At 43.0% G+C, this 23742-nt stretch overlaps 1 protein-coding gene across 1 annotated transcript in view; it reads right to left on the reverse strand.

The window, feature by feature from the left end:
- The window catches only part of LOC126237240 (lactosylceramide 4-alpha-galactosyltransferase-like), a 543469-nt gene extending 520431 nt beyond the window's left edge, over window positions 1-23038 (reverse strand). Inside the window, exon 1 of the mRNA XM_049947144.1 lies at window positions 22908-23038. The gene's annotated coding sequence lies outside the window, so the exon portion shown is untranslated. The remainder of the gene's footprint in view (window positions 1-22907) is intronic.
- Between the last annotated feature and the right edge of the window lie 704 nt (window positions 23039-23742).

Consider the following 23742-nt stretch of genomic DNA (forward strand, 5'->3'; position numbering starts at 1 on the left):
CACACACACACACACACACACACACACACACACACAGTTCACAGATACTTCAAAAATTACTCTAGAAAGTTGGCAATAACATTCGATCTTTGGCAAGAACATCCCACAGTCGGCAACACAAACCAAAACACTGCATCAAAACAAGTGTTCAGTTCCTATAGTTGTGAACTGTGAAAAAAAAAAAAAAAACCAAGTGGCACTTATAAGAAGAGGAACGGCACCAAAAATGGAACAGAAACATAAAATGCAGAAAATCGTCCACGCAACCTATAAGTAGAATTTAAAGTATTACTACATCATTACCAGAACTGTTTATAACCTGTAAGTACATTGCCCCGAAATTTAAAATAAATAGTAAAAATATGTACATATTGCAGGCCACTGAGGATGCCTTGCAGAGAATAAAGGCAAAATGAGTATGGCACGAAAATTGTGTTTCATTCAGTTGTAGTCAGACGATCCAAAAAGTAAAAAAACAATTATCAATATACCGTAATAGCAGCCTTTATCAGCCGCTAGTGGAGTCTTTCCTCACAAATAGCTGGGAGTAACAATAGGTGGACTATCAAGCGTGTCCATCACATAGGATCTGCTGGGGGTGTAACAAATACCAGGCTACCACTGAGTTACAGAAGTCTGAGGAACTTATTTTTGGATTCTTTTTGTGTGGAACTGACGGGGAGCTACGTGAGTAGGTAGAAGAGAACAACAATGATCGCAGCCTTGTTTGAATCGCAGAAAATAACAAATACAAATGAGGCACGTGTGCCTTGAAACTGAGGGCTGTATCTGTCGAAATATCGGCGGTTATCGAAGACGTCACGCGGCTACATTCCCGAAACTACGCCGAGAGAAACTCAACAGAAATGCTGATCAATAAAATACAATCAGGCGTATAATATGTCTACAACACCTACGTGTAGCCGGCCGCTGTGGCCGAGCGGTTCTAGGCTCCTCAGTTCGGAACCGCGCTGCTGCTCCGGTCGTAGGTTCGAATCCTGCCTCGGACATGGATGTGTGTGATGTCCTTAGGTTAGTTAGGCTTAAGTAGTTCTAAGTCTAGGGGACTGATGACCTCAGATGTTAAGTCCCACAGTGCTTAGAGCCATTTTTTTGAACACCCACGTGTGATTTCCAAGAACTGAATGAGAAGGTGGCACTATTCATGAAACTCGTTCGAGGTCGTGAAAATACGCTGTCCAAAAAATGGTTCAAATGGCTCTGAGCCCTATGGGACTTAGCTTCTGAGGTCATCAGTCCCCTAGAACTTAGAACTACTTAAACCTAACTAACCTAAGGACATCACACACATCCATGCCCGAGGCAGGATTCGAACCTGCGACCGTAGCGGTCACGCGGTACTAGACTGTAGCGCCTAGAACCGCTCGGCCACTCCGGCCGACGAAAATACACTGTCCAAGAACATTAATGTGACCACCTCTCAAAACCCTAAATAACTGGCTTTTGCAGCGCTGACAGCTGCGGGATGTGCAGGAAGAGATTCACTGAGATTCTGGAACGTACGGACAGGGACGTGGAGCCATACCGACTCCAGTGTCGTGGACAGCTGCGCTAGGTTTCTCGGTTGAGGATCCACGGCGCGAACTGCCCGATAGAGGTCATCCCATAGATTCTCGATTACGTTTCAATCTGAGCAGTCTGGCGGTCAAGGGCAGTATGGTAAACTCATCATGGTGTTCTTCGAACCACGCACGTAAATGGCGAGCTGTGGGACACGTTGCGCTGTCCTGCTGGTAGATGCTATCGTGCCGAAGAAAAACAAACAGCATGTAGGGGTGAACATGGTCCCCAAATATAGATGCATATTTGTGTTGATCCATTGTGCCTTCCAGAATGACGAGATCTCCCAGGGAATGCCACAAAAACATTCCCCAAATCATTCATCTGAAAGGCCTTCTGTCGCCACGCTGTGGACATCCAACTGCGGTATCGGCCAGCCTTCGACGCCGATGAACAGCAGCCAGCATGGGTGCATGAACCAGGCGCCTCCTGCGGAGGCCTTCTCCTATACGCAACAGCGTTCGCTGAACGGTCGTTGAGGAAACCCTTGGTTCATCTGTGCAGCCGGTTGCTCAACAGCTGCACGTATACCTTTGTCCGTACATACCTCCGCAGCCATCGGCCACGTCTATCATCTACGATACATGGTGCACCACAGATACCTCGGCACCGATTTTGGTGAAAGTCATTTTGCCACGCACTGTGTATTTTAACCACGGTGGTACGCAAACAGTTTACAGACTTAGCCTTTCCACCGTTGGGCAGAAAGTCAATGATCATGTCCTTTTGGACTTCAGATAAATAGCTGCATTTCAGGATTGCGACAAAGACTGCACTGTTTTCTGCATCCCCCCAACACTCTTAATATGCCATCCAGTCTGGTACTGCCATCTGCCGTCTGTGAGTGGTTATTGCAATTTGACGTCGAACATAGGCGATGGTCACGTTAATGTGACTTAAGGAGAAGCCTACAACTACGACCTTATCGTTTCCAGTTGTTACAGGCTCTAAAGCCTACAAGCTACGGTTTAAGTGCCAACTTTGCAAACGAAACGTTGCTGAATGGCAATGAAGATTTTCTGGATCGTGTAGTCTTCGGTGATGAATTGACATTTCACTTAAGTGGAAATGTGAACACGAGTAATGTGCGCATATAGGGGTCAGCAAGTCCCCACGAGATATTATAGCTGGAAAGATACTACCCTAAGCTGAATTTTTCTGTGCCGTATTGCGGCCTTTCTTTTTCGGTGAAGCAACTATAACTGGTGTTTCTTATCTTGATGCTCTAGAATTGAAGCTCTTTTCCTCAACTGGAAGAAGCTGAACCACAGAAATTTATTTGGCGGCAGGAAGGTGCGCCTCTTCATTGGTAAAATAAATAAATGGCGTGTGACGAGGGCCTCCCGTCGGGTACACCGCCCGCCTGGTGCAAGTGTTTCGATTTGACGCCACTTCGGCGACTTGCGCGTCTATGGGGATGAAATGATGGTGATTAGGACAACACCCAGTCACTGAGCGGAGAAAATCTCCGACCCAGCCGGGAATCGAACCCGGGCGCTTAGGGTTGACAGTCTGTCGCGCTGACCACTCAGCTACCGGGGGCGAAGTCTTCATTGGTATAACGCTGGATTTGTGCAAGGGGCGAATGATAGATCTTGCTTTTCCTGACCTCCACGTTCACACACGAGCTGACTCAACGCGACTTCTACATTTGGGGATTCATAACGGATCTTGTATGTGTGTCTCCGCTACCAGCTGAGCTACCTGACTTTAGAAACAGTTGCAATAATTATACAAGACCTGCTCTTTCATTTGATGTATTTTTTATAATTGTAAGTTGAATGTAATAAATTCTACAGAGCCTTAGAACCCGTACGTTCATTTTGAAACATCCTGTATTTTGTTGGCCTCCACTTACATAGGGAGAAGTGATCATCATAACAAAATAAGAGAAATTAGAACTTGCACGGAAAGATTTAAATGTTTGTTTTTCCCGCACGCTGTTCGAGAGTGGAATGGTAGAGAAGTATCTTAAAGGTGGTTCGATGAAGCCACTGCCAGGCACTTAATTGTGAACTGCAAAGTAATCATGTAGATGGAGATGTCGTTGTTCTTTTCCACTTCATAATCACTTCACAAACAGTCGACTTGGACAGCCTTAGAAGGGTTGAAATGTCCACGATAGAGTTCTTACTCAAGTGACTAGTCCACGCGAAGTCAGTGAACTGTCATGACCGACTCAGTGTACTGTTTACCTTCTTATCTACTGCCAACACAATAGGTGTCAAACTCCCAAGCCTCCGTTTATATCGGCGGATCCACCTCTTATGACATCTAGTGGCCAATTCCGATCACATACGGCTGACGGGACACTTTATTAAATAGTGTATACTGAATTGCAGACTATTGGCGTAAATTATGTCATTATCTATTCCATGGTACCTAAGATACTAATAAGTTCTAAAATTCACTTCTTGTGCTACCTCACAAGCACTAGTTACAATGCCGTACAAGATCTCAAACTTTATTTTGATACACTGCAAACAAATTCCTGTATACAGAAATTTTTCCTTTACGATAGTTTAATGTTTCAATCAGCCCACAGAATTATTCTAAACTCGCCTGGCGAAAAAATGTTAAACGAAACGAGCATAATGCTGACTTGGGTGGATTTCAGCTCAAAGTTGTTGTTGTGGTCTTCAGTCCTGAGACTGGTTTGATGCAGCTCTCCATGCTACTCTATCCTGTGCAAGCTTCTTCATCTCCCAGTACCTACTGCAACCTACATCCTTCTGAATCTGCTTAGTGTATTGATCTCTTGGTCTCCCTCTACGATTTTTACCCTCCACGCTGCCCTCCAATGCTAAATTTGTGATCCCTTGATGCCTCAAAACATGTCCTACCAACCAATCCCTTCTTCTAGTCAAGTTGTGCCACAAACTTCTCTTCTCCCCAATCCTATTCAATACCTCCTCATTAGTTACGTGATCTACCCACCTTATCTTCAGCATTCTTCTGTAGCACCACATTTCGAAAGCTTCTATTCTCTTCTTGTCCAAACTGGTTATCGTCCATGTTTCACTTCCATACATGGCTACACTCCATACAAATACTTTCAGAAACGACTTCCTGACACTTAAATCTATACTCGATGTTAACAAATTTCTCTTCTTTAGAAACGATTTCCTTGCCATTGCCAGTCTACATTTTATATCCTCTCTACTTCGACCATCATCAGTTATTTTAATCCCTAAATAGCAAAACTCCTTTACTACTTTAAGTGTCTCATTTCCTAATCTAATCCCCTCAGCATCACCCGATTTAATTTGACTACATTCCATTATCCTCGTTTTGCTTTTGTTGATGTTCATCTTATATCCTCCTTTCAAGACACTGTCCATTCCGTTCAACTGCTCTTCCAAGTCCTTTACTGTCTCTGACAGAATTACAATGTCATCGACGAACCTCAAAGTTTTTACTTCTTCTCCATGAATTTTAATACCTACTCCGAATTTTTCTTTTGTTTCCTTTACTGCTTGCTCAATATACAGATTGAATAACATCGGGGAGAGGCTACAACCCTGTCTCACTCCTTTCCCAACCACTGCTTCCCTTTCATGCCCCTCGACTCTTATAACTGCCATCTGGTTTCTGTACAAATTGTAAATAGCCTTTCGCTCCCTGTATTTTACCCCTGCCACCTTCAGAATTTGAAAGAGAGTATTCCAGTTAACGTTGTCAAAAGCTTTCTCTAAGTCTACAAATGCTAGAAACGTAGGTTTGCCTTTTCTTAATCTTTCTTCTAAGATAAGTCGTAAGGTTAGTATTGCCTCACGTGTTCCAACATTTCTACGGAATCCAAACTGATCTTCCCCGAGGTCCGCTTCTACCAGTTTTTCCATTCGTCTGTAAAGAATTCGCGTTAGTATTTTGCAGCTGTGACTTATTAAACTGATAGTTCGGTAATTTTCAACGCCGGCCGAAGTGGCCGTGCGGTTAAAGGCGCTGCAGTCTGAAACCGCATGACCGCTACGGTCGCAGGTTCGAATCCTGCCTCGGGCATGGATGTTTGTGATGTCCTTAGGTTAGTTAGGTTTAACTAGTTCTAAGTTCTAGGGGACTAATGACCTCAGCAGTTGAGTCCCATAGTGCTCAGAGCCATTTGAACCATTTGTAATTTTCACATCTGTCAACACCTGCTTTCTTTGGTATTGGAATTATTATATTCTTCTTGAAGTCTGTGGGTATTTCGCCTGTCTCATACATCTTGCTCACCAGATGGTAGAATTTTGTCATGACTGGCTCTCCCAAGGCCATCAGTAGTTCTAATGAAATGTTGTCTACTCCCGGGGCCTTGTTTCGACTCAGGTCTTTCAGTGCTCTGTCAAACTCTTCACGCAGTATCTTATCTCCCATTTCTTCTTCATCTACATCCTCTTCCATTTCCATAATATTGTCCTCAAGTACATCGCCCTTGTATAAACCCTCTATATACTCCTTCCACCTTTCTGCCTTCCCTTCTTTGCTTAGAACTGGGTTGCCATCTGAGCTCTTGATATTCATACAAGTGGTTCTCTTCTCTCCAAAGGTCTCTTTAATTTTCCTGTAGGCAGTATCTATCTTACCCCTAGTGAGACAAGCCTCTACATCCTTACATTTGTCCTCTAGCCATCCCTGCTTAGCCATTTTGCACTTTCTGTCGATCTCATTTTTGAGACGTTTGTATTCCCTTTTGCCTGCTTCATTTACTGCATTTTTATATTTTCTCCTTTCATCAATTAAATTCAATATTTCTTCTGTTACCCAAGGATTTCTATTAGCCCTCGTCTTTTTACCTACTTGATCCTCTGCTGCCTTCACTACTTCATCCGTCAGAGCTACCCATTCTTCTTCTACTGTATTTCTTTCCCCGATTCCTGTCAATTGTTCCCTTATGCTCACCCTGAAACTCTCTACTACCTCTGGTTCTTTCAGTTTATCCAGGTCCCATCTCCTTAAATTCCCACCTTTTTGCAGTTTCTTCAGTTTCAATCTGCAATTCATAACCAATAGATTGTGGTCAGAATCCACATCTGCCCCTGGAAATGTCTTACAATTTAAAACCTGGTTCCTAAATCTCTGTCTTACCATTATATAATCTACCTGATACCTATTAGTATCTCCAGGATTCTTCCAGGTATACACCCTTCTTTTATGATTCTTGAACCAAGTGTTAGCTATGATTAAGTTATGCTCTGTGCAAAATTCTACTGACGAATTCCAGTCACCCATGACTATTAAATTTTCGTCTCCCTTCACTACCTGAATAATTTCTTTTATCTCGTCATACATTTCATCAATTTCTTCATCATCTGCAGAGCTAGTTGGCATATAAACTTGTACTACTGTAGTAGGCATGGGCTTTGTGTCTATCTTGGCCACAATAATTCGTTCACTATGCTGTTTGTAGTAGCTAACCCGCACTCCTATTTTTTTTATTCATTATTAAACCTACTCCTGCATTACCCCTATTTGATTTTGTATTTATAACCCTGTAATCACCTGACCAGAAGTCTTGTTCCTCCTGCCACCGAACTTCACTAATTCCCACTATATCTCACTTTAACCTATCCATTTCCCTTTTTAAGTTTTCTAACCTACCTGCCCGATTAAGGGATCTGACATTCCACGCTCCGATCCGTAGAATGCCAGTTTTCTTTCTCCTGATAACGACGTCCTCTTGAATAGTCCACGCCCGGAGATCCGAATGGGGGACTATTTTACCTCCGGAATATTTTACCCAAGAGGACGCCATCATCATTTAATCATACAGTAAAGCTGCATGTCCTCGGGAAAAATTACGGCTGTAGTTTCCCCTTGCTTTCAGCCGTTCGCAGTACCAGCACAGCAAGGCCGTTTTGGTTAATGTTACGAGGCCAGATCAGTCAATCATCCAGACTGTTGCCCCTGCAACTACTGAAAAGGCTGCTGCCCCTCTTCAGGAACCACATGTTTGTCTGGCCTCTCAACAGATACCCCTCCATTGTGGTTGCACCTGCGGTACGGCCATCTGCATCGCTGAGGCACGCAAGCCTCCCCACCAACGGCAACGTCCATGGCTCATACTAGAACCAAACAAAGCAAGCAGTACAGGAGGGATGTCTAAAACCATAGTTGTCCGCATGCAGCTTTATAATATGGAGAGCCACAGCCTCTGAAAATCATTGTCAATTTAACTTGAATAAAACCGCAAACAACTGTTAAGTGATGATTTATTCACATCATCACTTAAAAGTAATTTGCGGTTTTACTCGAGTTAAATTTACCATAGTTTTCCGACCACATGATTAGTATACGTCACATTACAAGTCATACAAGACTTCTGTTCGATGACAGCATTTATCTAGGTCATCTGTTTTGAATAGGTGCTGTGAATAATCGGCAATGCGACTGCCCCAACGAATGTATTAGTTACATATATGCCCTAACCATCGAGGTCATAGAAAACAATATATTAACTGAAGAAATCGGAAATCCTATTTCCTTCCGTTTAACTGTTATTGTCAAGAAACTACGTACACATATTCAATACGTTCTACACACTTATCAAGGCTTGTCAGCCTACTCTAGCTGTTTTTGTACTCTCCATACGCTACTAAAATTCATAGGAATTACAAATATGTACCCATTAAAATGTGAATTATGGTGAGAATTGAGCAGTTATTCTTTACAGATTGTTGGTAACTGTGAGGATAATAGTAACTAAAAGAACTGATTTTTAGCAGGCATTTTAAGGTAAAGAAAACTGTAACTAATGGTTTGTGATAAAACTTGGTAAGCTGTGGCGTCCTCACGGTCGCGATAGTTTTAATCTTTAGTAATGCTCATTTGAAAGCGTTGTGTTAACAATTACGACAGTAACAATATTATTTGCTAATGCCTCACCATGAGCATCAGGAGAGCGACAGAGAATGAGTGTCCCGGAGGTGCACAGATCAACGTCTATGGGATGTATCTATTACATTTCAGAAGATGGACATCGTCGACATTCAAGAAATTTTCAAAGCAAACCATTAACTTGCAACATAACACAGAATGAAAAATGGCACCCCATAGTGATAACTAATGTTCACGTCATCAAGATCTAAGGCGAACTCCTTGGGAGTTACAAAGCACGCAGGCTGTTCAGCTCGGTATACACTCTTCAAGCATATAATTATCATCTTATTGGTCTAAATGGATGATAAGAACTGATTGAATAGGTTGGCATGCAAACGAATGCGAAACAGTCTCTCATGGAGCTTATTGTGAAACTGGCTATCATTTATGGCGTAGCTGCTGAGAATGCGATAATATGCTTTATAGCCGCGAAAAAAAAAAAAACGAACATCCAGAGGCAGAATTTGTCCAGTAGTTCCAGGTGGTATGAACTGCAATGTCACACATTCTGGAGGGATAGTTTGCTCTAAAGGAGTAACATTTTTATACCTAGATCAGCAACGAAGCAAAAGCAAGTTATTTTGACCAGCTATAGGCCAAAAGTAGTGCTCGTACCATAGTTTTAGATCTCGTACGCCATTTTCCAACCGTTGCTTGTTTTGAAGTAAATATTCCTTACTGCCCTTACAAGATCATGCACACGAGAAAGAATCGTAGGCAGCAGGGTACATCCAACTTCCCGCAGCACAATAAATAACTTTCAAGCCAATTTGCCATCCGGGTTAATAGTCGGCATAATTGTATACGAATGCGTTAAGGCATTCATGATAGCTGATCTTGATACAACTCTCGTGGTGTCTCTAATTTCCAGAGTTTCTTTCAGATGCATTTCCTTTTCAAATCCTGGTTGGTCGAAATTGAAAATTCCTTATTAAACGATGGGATATGTTTGTTTATCTCCTATACAAATTTTCGGGCCGGTTCCGCAATTTGCTGTGCATCGTCACTTTGTTTGAAATTTCGTTATCTTCATCTTCCAGTTCTGTAACACTGTTAGAAGTTATGCAGCCATTCACTGCTTCCCTTGAAACCACTGTAATCTATGTCGCGTGCAATTTGATATACATAACGTAGTAGGTCACTATCATGTGTATGAAGTAAACTGTATCGAGCATCCTTGAAACGTGCAAACACTAGTTTTGTACCAAGTGCGCCTTGTCTTCCCTTGAAAATCCGTAGTTTTTCTTATGCACTACACGATCATATTGCTGTGGACGTGTCCGAAATATGTTCATAATTGTTTTTTTTTTAGTATGCTGCGGCTGACTTTCCATGTACGTAATAATGTTTAGTACCCACTCCTTGGACAATGATTGTTCATTACTGCGTTTCACTGGAGACGGGATTTGTGGCTCCCTGTCCGAGAAGGATAATGAATTCTATGGCTCGACACCTGTTTAGAATCGCTTTCACTTGATAAGCATGTATCGTCATCATTGTACTCCTCATGTACATTGTCTGCACAGTCGAGCGTGTACAACACCACACAGTCCACTGACTCATCTTTCAGGAACGCTAATATTTCATCTGCCGCTTCTTTCTCACTTTGCGAAATTCCTTGGGTTCCTGCAGTTCGGCAACTGCTGTTGTAGATATGATGCAATGTTTGCCTACTTTATCGTTGCCATTGCTCTATTCTGTATCAACACCACTAGCACTGTAGCACTGTTGTGAGTTACTCATAGGCTAAGCATTTCAACTACGCTCCGTTGCCTCATGCTGTGCTCACCACTGGATACCTCCAGCCCCCCCCCCCCTCCCACTGTTGCCATTAACAGATTAACAGACAATACTGTGGTTGCATTGTAGGCAATATGTGCGGCGTCATTGGCCTTTTACGACCTCGCGCTCGAAGGGTTCCTTATGAGAGGTTGAAATCATGAAATCAGTAATGCGCGGTTCTTCATTGTCACCCTGATAATTCGTATATTGAAAAGCTAAGGAGGAGGATAATGATCGCGATTTAGGTTTAGCATGAAGAGAAAATCACCATGATACGATTTGCTCCAGACATAGTTCCAGTGATCCGAGTCGAGCGCTTAAAGAAATGCAACATAAACTACACTCCTGGAAATTGAAATAAGAACACCGTGAATTCATTGTCCCAGGAAGGGGAAACTTTATTGACACATTCCTGGGGTCAGATACATCACATGATCACACTGACAGAACCACACGCACATAGACACAGGCAACAGAGCATGCACAATGTCGGCACTAGTACAGTGTATATCCACCTTTCGCAGCAATGCAGGCTGCTATTCTCCCATGGAGACGATCGTAGAGATGCTGGATGTAGTCCTGTGGAACGGCTTGCCATGCCATTTCCACCTGGCGCCTCAGTTGGACCAGCGTTCGTGCTGGACGTGCAGACCGCGTGAGACGACGCTTCATCCAGTCCCAAACATGCTCAATGGGGGACAGATCCGGAGATCTTGCTGGCCAGGGTAGTTGACTTACACCTTCTAGAGCACGTTGGGTGGCACGGGATACATGCGGACGTGCATTGTCCTGTTGGAACAGCAAGTTCCCTTGCCGGTCTAGGAATGGTAGAACGATGGGTTCGATGACGGTTTGGATGTACCGTGCACTATTCAGTGTCCCCTCGACGATCACCAGTAGTGTACGGCCAGTGTAGGAGATCGCTCCCCACACCATGATGCCGGGTGTTGGCCCTGTGTGCCTCGGTCGTATGCAGTCCTGATTGTGGCGCTCACCTGCACGGCGCCAAACACGCATACGACCATCATTGGCACCAAGGCAGAAGCGACTCTCATCGCTGAAGACGACACGTCTCCATTCGTCCCTCCATTCACGCCTGTCGCGACACCACTGGAGGCGGGCTGCACGATGTTGGGGCGTGAGCGGAAGACGGCCTAACGGTGTGCGGGACCGTAGCCCAGCTTCATGGAGACGGTTGCGAATGGTCCTCGCCGATACCCCAGGAGCAACAGTGTCCCTAATTTGCTGGGAAGTGGCGGTGCGGTCCCCTACGGCACTGCGTAGGATCCTACGGTCTTGGCGTGCATCCGTGCGTCGCCGCGGTCCGGTCGCAGGTCGACGGGCACGTGCACCTTCCGCCGACCACTGGCGACAACATCGATGTACTGTGGAGACCTCACGCCCCACGTGTTGAGCAATTCGGCGGTACGTCCACCCGGCCTCCCGCATGCCCACTATACGCCCTCGCTCAAAGTCCGTCAACTGCACATACGGTTCACGTCCACGCTGTCGCGGCATGCTACCAGTGTTAAAGACTGCGATGGAGCTCCGTATGCCACGGCAAACTGGCTGACACTGACGGCGGCGGTGCACAAATGCTGCGCAGCTAGCGCCATTCGACGGCCAACACCGCGGTTCCTGGTGTGTCCGCTGTGCCTTGCGTGTGATCATTGCTTGTACAGCCCTCTCGCAGTGTCCGGAGCAAGTATGGTGGGTCTGACACACCGGTGTCAATGTGTTCTTTTTTCCATTTCCAGGAGTGTAGTTAATGGCCATATAATATGCACATAAAGAAGAAAATAAAGTAACGGTGTGCGCTAAAGGTGGCTATTCTGAGGGCTAGGAAGTGGATGAATTTCCCTATATCGGAAATAGAATAGATAACGAACGAGGATGCAAGAAAGATGTTATGTCAAGGAGTGCACATCGTAAGAGGACTACCTTCAAATGAAACAGCTATCAACCTGTAAAAAATATAAACCTTGAGACTAGAAAAACATTCATAAAAAAACTGTGTTTCAAGCGCAACTGTAGGGTTGTGAAATGTGGATGATGGAGAAGGCAAAATGAAAGGATTACAAATGTGGTGTTCAGGGGGATGTTGAAGATTAGATGATGCAGATGAAAAGCGTTCTGCATCTACTCTATGAGAGAAAACGTATAATGGACACAAGGAAACCAAGAGAGAATGGTCGCTGAAACAAGTTGAAAGGGTGTTGGAGAGAATGGACGGCTGGAGCAGGCTTAGATATGAACACGTAAGGCAAGTAGTAGTGAGGGATGCAGCCTTTAGATTGAACTGAAGACGTTAGCTCACAAGCGAGAAGGATGAAGAGCCGCGCCAAATCTATCTTCCGGCTGATGACAAAGACACTCATTATGAACTTTATGAATGGTAAAACCATTTTAAAAGTCGACTGTGGGCTGTCAAATATTTTATACAGATTAATTTTATTGGATCACGAATTACATTATTGGCACCTTCAGACTGTGGCGACTTTCAAATGCCTACAATATCAAAATTAACAATGTAAAACACTTTTTCTTGCATCGTTTCGCTTTGCGTATTACACTTGCTGTCACGTTATTTACAGTAGTAAGGCGTGATGACGGTAAAGGTTTTACGTTCGTGCCTTACTGGTGTCGCAGGCATTTGAAAATGGCCACAGATTACGGAGTTATGTAACGCATGACACAAAAAACTCATCTGTATAAAACATGATACTGACCTTCCAGGCGGATCATTTAAAATGGTTTTAGCATTCAGAAATAATGTCAAGGCCCACTCATGAAAAATTCGCCTTTAATATGTTTGCCTTACTTTATTTAGTAACCTTAAATATGTTACATAATTTGATAAACGTTTCCGTTCATTCATGTCATGTCATTATTAAAGCCACGACATTTTCCATGTTGACCACTCGCATCCACACATATTTGAACGACTGCCTGTTGCAGTCGTTGTAATTTTGTTAGACATTTCCTTTGTATTTTTCTTTTTCACAGCTGCAAAGTTTGAGCTGTGTGCAGTACAATCAAACGTGCGTACTTTGATTTCGGTCAAAACTACGTTGCGCATACGTTGTTAAAATGCAGCTAGGTGGCCTTTCTCGTGATCTTTTAATAGTATTTTCTCATCGTCTATTCTAAGTAAGTACGTTTGGAGCACATCATAGACTACAGGAAAATCGAAATAAAGAATCGAAGCGTTTAAGATGTGTTGCTACGGATGGATGTTGAAAATTAGGTATACTGACAAGAAATGAGGCGTTTCTCCGCAGAATCGGCGATCAGAGGAACGTGTGAAAAACAATGACAAGATGAAGGGGCAGGGTGATACGATATGTAATAAGACATTAGGGAGTAACTTAAATGTCACTTGAGCGAGTTGTAGGGGCTAAAAACTGAAGGGGGACAGAATTTGGGCTATAATTCAACAAATAGTCGAGGACGTTGGGATCAAGTACTATTCTGAGACAAAGTTAGCACAGGAGAGGCACAGAAGCCTAATAACCAAAACAACTACAGTTTTGCCGCACGGGGTAGCCTTGCGGTCTAGGGCACGTTGCCACGGTCCGCTCGGCTCCCACCCGTCGGATCGAGTCCTCCCTCGGGCATGGGTGCGTCAGTTGTCCTTAGCGTAAGTTAGTTCAATTTAGATTAAGTAGTGTGTAAGCCAAGGGACCGATGACCTCAGCAGTTTGGTCCCATAGGAACTTACCACAAATACAGTTTGGGATGTGAAGCAACATTAAAAACTTTCTTTATTGATAAGTTGTGTAGCAAGGACAACCACAAACTGTATTGTGTACCAAGTGGGAAATAAAATATGTACGACGATTGCGCTATGTTTTAAATTGTGTTAGCCGGCCGGGGTGGCCAAGCGGTTCTAGGCGCTACGGTCTGGAACCGCGCGCCGCTACGGTCGCAGGTTCGAATCCTGCCTCGGGCATGGATGTATGTGATGTCCTTAGGTTAGTTAGGTTTAAGGAGTTCTAAGTTCTAGGGGACTGATGACCTCAGAAGTTAAGTCCCATAGTGCTCAGAGCCATTTGAACCAACCAAATTGTGTTAAAATATGGAAATCTTACGGTGTACTATCAGACCTCGGCAGACCCGACGGTCTCTGCCGTGCATCCTCAGCGAGAAGTTCGCTGCCGCACAGGACACAGCCGATCCACACCAATTCACTGGGAGTGTTCCGCTCACTGCACCCGGTTTCCTACCACAACTTCAGAACGGCGATGGGGGGGGGGGGGAGGGGGGCCGGAGGAGGGCGAGGGGGAGGGGGAGAAGCAGCTCACGATACTGCCACTCGTGACTGTGATAAGCAGTAAGGGTTACAAGGGAAGCCTGTAAAAACACAATACGTCGAGCTGCTGCGTTAGCGCAACCGGTTGAGGCGACAGTATTGCGATCGGCACGTAAAGGAACAAAAGTAATAATAACAATCATCAATACAAATTTCTCTCGACAAGGCAGAATTCATAACAGACATTAAAGATGCTCCAAAATTCCTACCCACGAGATACGGTGGAGTCAACAGAGTAAATAAATGTACGTACTTAGGGGAAATAATACGTGAAACGGATTGGATAAAGAAGCAAACAAAAATAGTTCCCAGAAAATGGATACGACTTATCAATTAACAAATGGCAGTTACAATAAAAATCGTTCTCAGTAAAACAAAAATACAATACTACTACACTACCGTTTAAGCCAGAATGCCTTTGTGCAGTAGAATATTAAGTCCTCGACGAAAAAGAGAGAAATTTAAGAGTTGGAGAAAAAGGAAAGAAAGGTACTGTGCAACTTACTCGGTTCAAGGGAAGTTGGAAGTACGTGCATGGGAAGAAGCAATGAAGAAATCTACACCTAAACTGATGAAAGGAAGCTCCCAGGAAAAGGAGAATTTCGTTTCATGGTCATTGGTACGAATGAACCCGGAAAGACTGACCAAAAAAGTGTGACAGTTTCGAGAAAAATCCCGAAATGAGAGTCACTTGGTTCAGGGAAAGTGTAAAAGGACTTAGCAGAAATCAAAGTTACGAAAGCAGAAATTCTGGACAGTCCATCTTTTCGAAACAAAACCACGAAGTTCGCGGGTTTTTAGGAAAAGGTCAGAGTGTGCACCACTTTATGGACAGATTAAAGAAGCAGAGAACTCTCAGAAAGAATGAAGAAATACTAGAATGCTCGAAAATTGGGAAAGACTACTTCATGAGGAAGTTACTTTGCGTAGTCGACAGTCGGCCTAATCGAAGACAGAATGACAATGACAATAACAAAACAACAACATCGCGGGGCATACATTGCGAAGTATAGTCAGGGTGTAACAAGGAATTAAGGTTTCCGAAGAGACGATGCACTAGGAAGGCTACAACTCTCGAATTTCGTATGCAGTAATGCCAAGATCAGCAAAATCGGTGCTTAGTTGGTATTTTACATTATCATTGCTAGCGCAGTTGACTGTCAGCAATATTTTTTCTTACAGAGAAGCAAAGTACTTGTGGTAATCATCTGTTATGCTTCGCCATTGCAGAGTAGGGCTTTTTTTCCCTTTTGTCATATTCATGAGTAGGTTACTGGGTACGTCAGAACAGATACCAACAGAGGAACGATATTCCATCAACAAACACACAGTCTTGTTCTATATGTACTATTATGTTAATATGACGATTGATACTAAACAGAAGGAGCACTAAAATATGATGTCCCTATTGATAAAGGAGATACGTGACTTACGCTAAACAGTTACTTATTTGACATGAATTTTAATTTGTCAAACCGAGACCAGTTTGTGTCATCTTCTTAACTCTGACATTTAGTACAAACTTATATCACTACTGGAGCGCACTTGGTCAAGAAACTTTTAAAACAAAAAAACATTTGGGCTAAGATCGTGATATAGCGCAACTCACGATTTTACGCCCTAATAGGTTCGTCGAGTATGTATTGCAAGCAAAGTGTGCACCTCGCCATGAAAGAAATTTTTCGAATTAAAATCATCAGGAGATGAAGTGTTCAAAACCAGTCTTGTTCAACAATACAGAGTTCAACGCATTCGACAGGCTGTTATTTTAAAAGGATCAGCTGTCAAACTCGTCCTAACAAGGGAACCTCCCCATCGCACCCCCCTCAGATTTAGTTATAAGTTGACACAGTGGATAGGCCTTGAAAAACTGAACACAGATCAATCGAGAAAACAGGAAGAAGTTGTGTGGAACTATGAAAAAATAAGCAAAATATACAAACTGAGTGGTCCATGCGAACGATAAGCAACAACAAGGATGCCGTGAGCTCAAGAGCGCCGTGGTCCCGTGGAAACGTGAGCAGCTGCAGAGCGAAAGGTCCTTGGTTCAAATCTTCCACCGAGTGAAAAGTTTAATTTTTTATTTTCAGTTTATGTGACAAACTCTTATGTTTTCATCACTTTTTTGGGAGTGATTACCACATCCACAAGAAAACCTAAATCGGGCAAGGTAGAAGAATCTTTTTACCCATTCGCCAAGTGGGTCGACAACATATTTCTGTCATGTGACGCACATGCCGTCACCAGTGTCGTATAGAATATATCAGATGTGTTTTCCTGTGGAGGAATCGGTTGACCTATGACCTTGCGATCAAATGTTTTCGGTTCCCATTGGAGAGGCACGTCCTTTCGTCTTACTAATCGCACGGTTTTGCGATGCGGTCGCAAAACACAGACACTAAACTTATTACAATGAACAGAAACGTCAATGAACGAACGGACGGATCATAACTATGCAAAAATAAAGTAAGTAAAATTTTCACTCGAGGGAAGACCCGAACCAAGGACCTCTCGTTCTGCAAATGCCGGAAGTGGAAATACTCTCTCAAATACGCCCAATTTAATACAATATATATACAAAATAATTACAATTCTCGGGTTCCACCCAAGGTTTTCAGGATGTTTCCCGGGGTCTTCAGGCAAGCTCTGAATAAAATGCTGCCTTAGTTCTATCAGCTCTAATGAGTAAAAGCGAAGCTGCAGCTTTTTGTTCAATATATCATTTTCTAATACTACTGTACCAAGTTTCATCTTTTTTTTTTTTTTTTTTTTTTTTTTTTTTTTTTTTTTTTTTTTTTTTTTTTTTTTTTGCAAGCAGAAGAATGTTCGAGGTACTTTGGCGTTATAGCTAGTGCGTGTGTATGTTTGTGTGCGTGAAGGGGAGGGTGATTGCAAGGCACGTAAGCATAATTTAATATAATATAATTCTCATTTACTGTTCGGTTTCAGTTGCACATTTTTAATTAGATTACATTTTTTTAATTTATAATATTTAACGACACTTCATGCAATTCTAGGTCTTCTACATAATTCCACTTCTGTAATTTTGCGATTTTCATGTGTTTCACTATTTATACATCCATTTTCGAAGCTTATACTTTGATATTCTAACGAAACAATTTTTATAACTTTTTTTATTTTTATGTTTTCTGAGTGAGACCTTACGAATTTATAGTTTCAAAGTTTCTCACTTTGACTATCTTAAGATACTAGAAAAAAATAAGTCAGTTTTCACTGCTTTATTTCGACTTTTGTAATCTAGTATTTTATCCACCTTTCACAGTTTTATGCAAGTATCTATGTTTTCTTTTTAACATAAGGTTGTTTACATGATGGACTTTCTGCAATTTATTGTACTAGAGCCTCTCATGTTAAACCTGCCACTATTCATTCCTACCCCGTCCCCTCCTTTGCCTTCTTTGCCCAATCACAATTCCCCTCACTCCATTTTGTAATTTCACTATTTTATGCCGTTCACGTTTTTCACGCCCATACGTTCTATAATTGTAGCACGACCTCCCTTGTTAAACTCATGACATCCCAATCACCCTTAACCAGCTTCTGCTCTCCACCCCCTCAATCAGCCTCGTTCCATTTCCTCTCCTCCCTCCCCCCTCGCCCACACCCACCAACATATACCTATTTAAAACATTGACCGGAGTTGCAAAACACAGTTGGCCTATGTGGTTCTGCATAGACAAGACGCATTTCTGACGCAACTACTTAGGTAAACTCTACTTTTATGTACAGTTCTTTTCTTTTCTACTTATTGTAAAATATTAGATGGTACATATTTAGTTTTACTTTGATTTAGATCTGAAGATAATTCAGAGTGATCGAAATATGTAATCTCAGTGAAAATGTGCAACTGCGACGGAACTATAAACGAGAATTATCTTAAATTTCAATACAGTTGCTGAATCTCTCAATACGATTTGTCGGCTGTAGTGAGTTAGGCATAAAGCAGATCATATATTGTGAGAGAACATTTCAATATTTTAGTTATACAGGGCGACTTTCTGCCAACAAGGGAAGAGGTAAGTGACCAGGTAGATGTTCAAGCTTGATCGAAATGAGGAATGTTAGACTATAATGCTCACTGAATGAGTACCCTACAACTTCGTGACAGTGACTGTCGTAAAATGGTAGTTGGTGTGACATTTCCTTAACTCGTACTAATTACTAAAAATGGCTCTGAGCACTATGGGACTCAACTGCTGAGGTCATTAGTCCCCTAGAACTTAGAACTAGTTAAACCTAACTAACCTAAGGACATCACAAACATCCATGCCCGAGGCAGGATTCGAACCTGCGACCGTAGCGGTCATGCGGTTCCAGACTGCAGCGCCTTTAACCGCACGGCCACGTCGGCCGGCTACTAATTACTTTCAAAGCATATCGGGTAGTCAAGCAGTGGTTGGAAGTGGATACTATAGCCCTTCCAAGCTACTACAGGACTGACAACGAGGGCGGAAGTGGTAGAGGGGGAGGAGGGCGAAGTCGATGCTGCAGACCAGGGCCACTTTCCGCCAGTACCACGCTACCTGCAACTACAGCAAATTCCCGAAATTACCAAACCTTTACCCCACACTACAACACTTGTTGCTTGCAGTGGGCTTCAGTTGCGGCCAGCTTGCTGTCCCGTGTGATTGTTGCGCGCTGCAAGTTTCTGTGTGTTCGTTTTTACAGTTGTAGGAGTTATTCTTTCGTTCGTTTTTACCGTTATTTGTTGTAAAATTTTGTCATGGCCGCACGTCCAGAGACCGTGAATAGTTACAACTGAAAGAATAACAGCCCTCGGTCATTATTTTTAACGAATTAACCCGGTTTCAACATTGGTAGGAGTGTCTTCCTCAGAATTTAAATCAAAGAATGGTTTATATTGACCATGTTATAGAATATAGACCATTCTTTGATTTAAATTCTGAGGAAGACACTCCTAGAAGTGTTGAAACCGGGTTAATTCGTTAAAAATAGTGACCGAGGGCTGTTTTTCTTTCAGTTGTTATTAGTTGTTTCGGTTATTAGATGTTTCCATTATTCTTTGTGTGGTACTGAACGATGTCAACGTGAAGTTCGGCGAAAATTGTAAGTGAAAAAGTTCGAAGTCGTTCTCTTGGCCAGGGGATTGGCATACAAGGTCAGTCAAGAGAAATGGTTTGAGCGTTACGTGTCTACCTTGAAAATGGAAAACTTAGCAGTGGCCCGCTGCTCTCCGTTACCAAAGTGGTCAAAAGAACTGCTGCAGCTTTGAATATATATAAAACTGTTGTGAAGATTGGGAAGGAAATGTTCGACAAAGAAAAGGAAGCAGTACAACCATCAAAACTTATCACCTCTGGGGAAAAAACGTCGTATGGATAAGCGGATTACTAATGTCGATACGTTTGCAGAGGATGCGCTTCGTCGTCATGTTTATGATTATTATCGCAGGAAGGAACATCCGACCCTCAGGATGCTACTGGTCACACTTAAAGAAACAGAACTTGTACAAGGCAGTCGCACACCCTTGTCCACAGCTTTACACAACCTTGGCTTTCACTTTGGACATTTCTGTGGTCATAAGTTGTTGATGGACAGGGAGGATACAGCTGCACGGCGATGCCAACTTTTAAGGGACATCCGTAGCTATTAAATATCGAAGAAATGTTGTGGCTCGCCGGCCGTTGTGGCCGAGCGGTTTTAGGCGCTTCAGTCTGGAACCGCGCGACTGCTACGGTCGCAGGTTCGAATCCAGCCTCGGGCATGGTTAGTTAGGTTTAAGTAGTTCTAAGTTTGTAAGTAGGCTGTTTAGGATTTTATATTGGTAACGCCACGTAGCGCTCTGTATGAAAATCACTGGCTGTGCTGAATGCAGTCTGTGGTTGGTTGCATTGTTGTTCGCCATTGTAGTGTTGGGCAGTTCGATGTTAACAGCGCGTAGCGTTGCACAGTTGAAGGTGAACCGCCAGCGGTGATGGATGTGGGGAGAGAGATGGCGGAGTTTCGAGAGCGGATGATCTGGACGTGTGTCCATTAGAGACAGTAAATTTGTAAGACTGGATGTGATGAACTGATATATATATATATATATATATATATATATATATATATATATATATATATATATATAATGACTCTTGAACACTATTAAGGTAAATACATTGTTTGTTCTTTTTCAAAATCTTTCATTTGCTAACTATGCCTATCAGTAGTTAGTGACTTCAGTAGCTAGAATCTTTTATTTAGCTGGCAGTATTGGCGCTCGCTGTATTGCAGTAGTTCGAGTAACGAAGATTTTTGTGAGGTAAGTCATTCGTGAAAGGTATAGGTTATTGTTAGTCAGGGCCATTCTTTTGTAGGGATTTTTGAAAGTCAGATTGCGTTGTGCTAAAAATATTGTGTGTCAGTTTAGTGTTGATCAGAATAAGTAAAGAGAGTAATGTATGAGTACGTTCAGTTTTGCTCAGCTGTTTGAAAAGAAAATAATGTAAGAGGTTTATCAGCTCAGTCATTCATAAATTTTTCTATGGGGACGTTTCAAGTTCTAGGGGACTGGTGACCTCATTATCTTAAGTCCCATAGTGCTCAGAGCCATTTGAACCATTTTTTTGTTGTGGCTTGCCGAAACGTGGGACAATTCTGGTCATGTTTTCAAGAGATCGTGGACAGACTGGACAGACAACACAGCTAATGGGACAATGGCAGTACCTTGTTGCAAGGGGAGGGGGGGGGGTGGACTTGTTCTTCGTGCAGCACCTTCCAAGGCTTTCTTTCCAACAGTCTCCTCCTTTTTAAATCAAAGCAAACAGGAGATTATGACGAAGAAATGAACCACAGTTCAATTACAAAGTGATTCGAAGATTCACTTATACCAAACCTTCGAAAAACGCCAGCAGTTTTTGTAGATAATGCTCCTTACCATTCCTACCATGGCAGACCTAAAGGGGAAACGAGAGATTGGCTTCAGTTTCATAAGGTCTGTGAAAGTGACGACCTTAAAAAGGTGGAGTTTATGGAAAAAAATATCTCTCCATAAATCACAGTTCTCCCTATACGAAATCGACGAACTGACAAAAGAAAAAAAAAAAAAAAACTGGGCATATTGTCTTAGGCTACCACCTCACCACTGCCATTTCAACCCAACAGAGTCAGTAAAGGCCCAAATTAAAGGTAACGTTGCCAGGAATAATAATAAATTTACCCTCGCTGCAGTCGAAGCGCTCACAAGAGAAGTTGTCAGGAAAGTCACCGCTGATGATTGGAAGAAAGCCGCTAAGCAAACGCAGAGCATCATGGAAAGAGCATGGTAAAATGAAGCTCTACTGGAAAATTCAGTGGAAGAGATGATAATTTGATTAAATGACAACAGTGACAGTGATAGTCGCAGTTCTAGAATGATATCACTGGAGTTTTTTCATTATCCCCGTACAAATGGAGCACAAGCGGATCCGGCTACATGTTTGGCGTTCGAAGTTTATGAGTGTAAGTACCTACATAACAAAATTACATGGTCATCAGTTTTGAAATTTTAATAATAGGGCTTTAATAACAACTAATTCCAAAGAACGTTTATCTCAGGGATTCAGTATGTATCACACAAAATTTATATTACTGTTTACGATATGACTGCAGTAATAAAGAGGCCCTATTACTTGTATCGCTTTTGTTCTTAGTAAACAATAGAGATCGTTGTATGTAAGATGCGTTTTTCCACCGCGGCGTTTTTCCACCGTGATAACCACGCTTAATCTTATTTTTTGTTCTGTTAGAATTGAGTAGGCGGATCAGTAAAAATAACTATTTCATTACAAACCTACAGCGATCTGTTCGCGAGCGGACCATTGCGCGTCATAGTTAATTCCAAATTATCTCGCGTTAGAGATCTCTGACAGAGTTCTGGTTTCGAACATATGAAAATATGTATTCTTAAGATTTTATTCCCATAATGTATTCACTTAACTTCAATAACAAAAAGGTTTCCCACAAGTTGAAAATTCGGTAACATCGTGAGAAAATGCACTTTCGTAAACTGTCCTTGTATCATCTCAATAATTTGTTGTGGCAAATAAAATTAAAATCAAAACGTGGTGTACACATCGATGCTGTTAACGTATTTACAGAATGAATAGTTCGCCTGTTTGCGCGAGTTGAATGAAATGTAGGATTAGGCGTTAGTTCCGTGCCGGGCGAGGCAGATCTGTTACGAGTGCTCCTGCCGAAGTAGCAATCCCTAAGTAATTTTGGACAGACTATAAGATGTCCCATCGTATAGAAAGATTAGCGGTGCATTTTAAGAGCTTAAGGAAAAAGTCTTCCTTTTTTCTTTTAAATTCGCCGCGCATTGTGACGTCGTAGCGACTGTCAGTTGTCAGCGTGACAATGTAACCCTCACCTGTCAACTGCGCCAGCTGTGGGCGAACGTTGGCGGGAAAGCGCGCCGCGTCGTTCGGTGTTGGTGGGGCCGGAGATAGTCCGCTGCGTTCACAACAGACATCGAGCGACTGCACAGAGCGGCGGGACAGCGGCCCGCGGCCGCGGCAGGTTGGCGCCGACAGACACGCCCCTCTGCGCAAGGCTGCCAACTTACACACATGACCACACTGCGCGCAGTAGAACCAGCCATGCTGCGCCGTAGCTAAAAGCTCCGCTCGACTGCGGCTAGCAGTCAGGACAGCGACTGAGGCGAGATCGTGATGGATTTGGTCCAGTTTCTGAATCACAGAGAGTAGCTCATTCCGTGACTTTAATGCAGATGCCACAATGTGGCGTTTATGGCAAGTTGCGGGTCATGATTTGATCTCCGTACAGGTGTGGAAAGGTGCAACCGCTCTGTGGCTTCGAAACGAGCAACCGACTTGCTGCCCGGACCGCGCCTAAATCCGTCGGCACACGGAACGTGCTGTCGAACGTTAACGTTGAGCGTGCCAAGTTCAACGTGCTGCTGAACGCTCAGGAACGATGCAACTGGTGCATACGGTACGTGGGCCCCAACGTGGTATACGCGATCGCAACTCACTCCAGCGGCAGTTGAGGGACATTTATAGTCCGTAAATCACACTGTTTACTCAACGGACGCGCGTAAAATTCCCACGTTAGCTCTGTTAAAATGCACATTTCCTCCATTGTCCACGAACAGGAAAGTACCGTGTCCAATCAATAAGTACACAGGCTTATAAAAGTCCCATTACAAACAGTGCAGTACAAATTTAGAATACTTCTCCGCATAA

The sequence above is a fragment of the Schistocerca nitens genome, chromosome 2 (genome assembly GCF_023898315.1).
Source record: "Schistocerca nitens isolate TAMUIC-IGC-003100 chromosome 2, iqSchNite1.1, whole genome shotgun sequence".
Classification (NCBI taxonomy): domain Eukaryota; kingdom Metazoa; phylum Arthropoda; class Insecta; order Orthoptera; family Acrididae; genus Schistocerca; species Schistocerca nitens.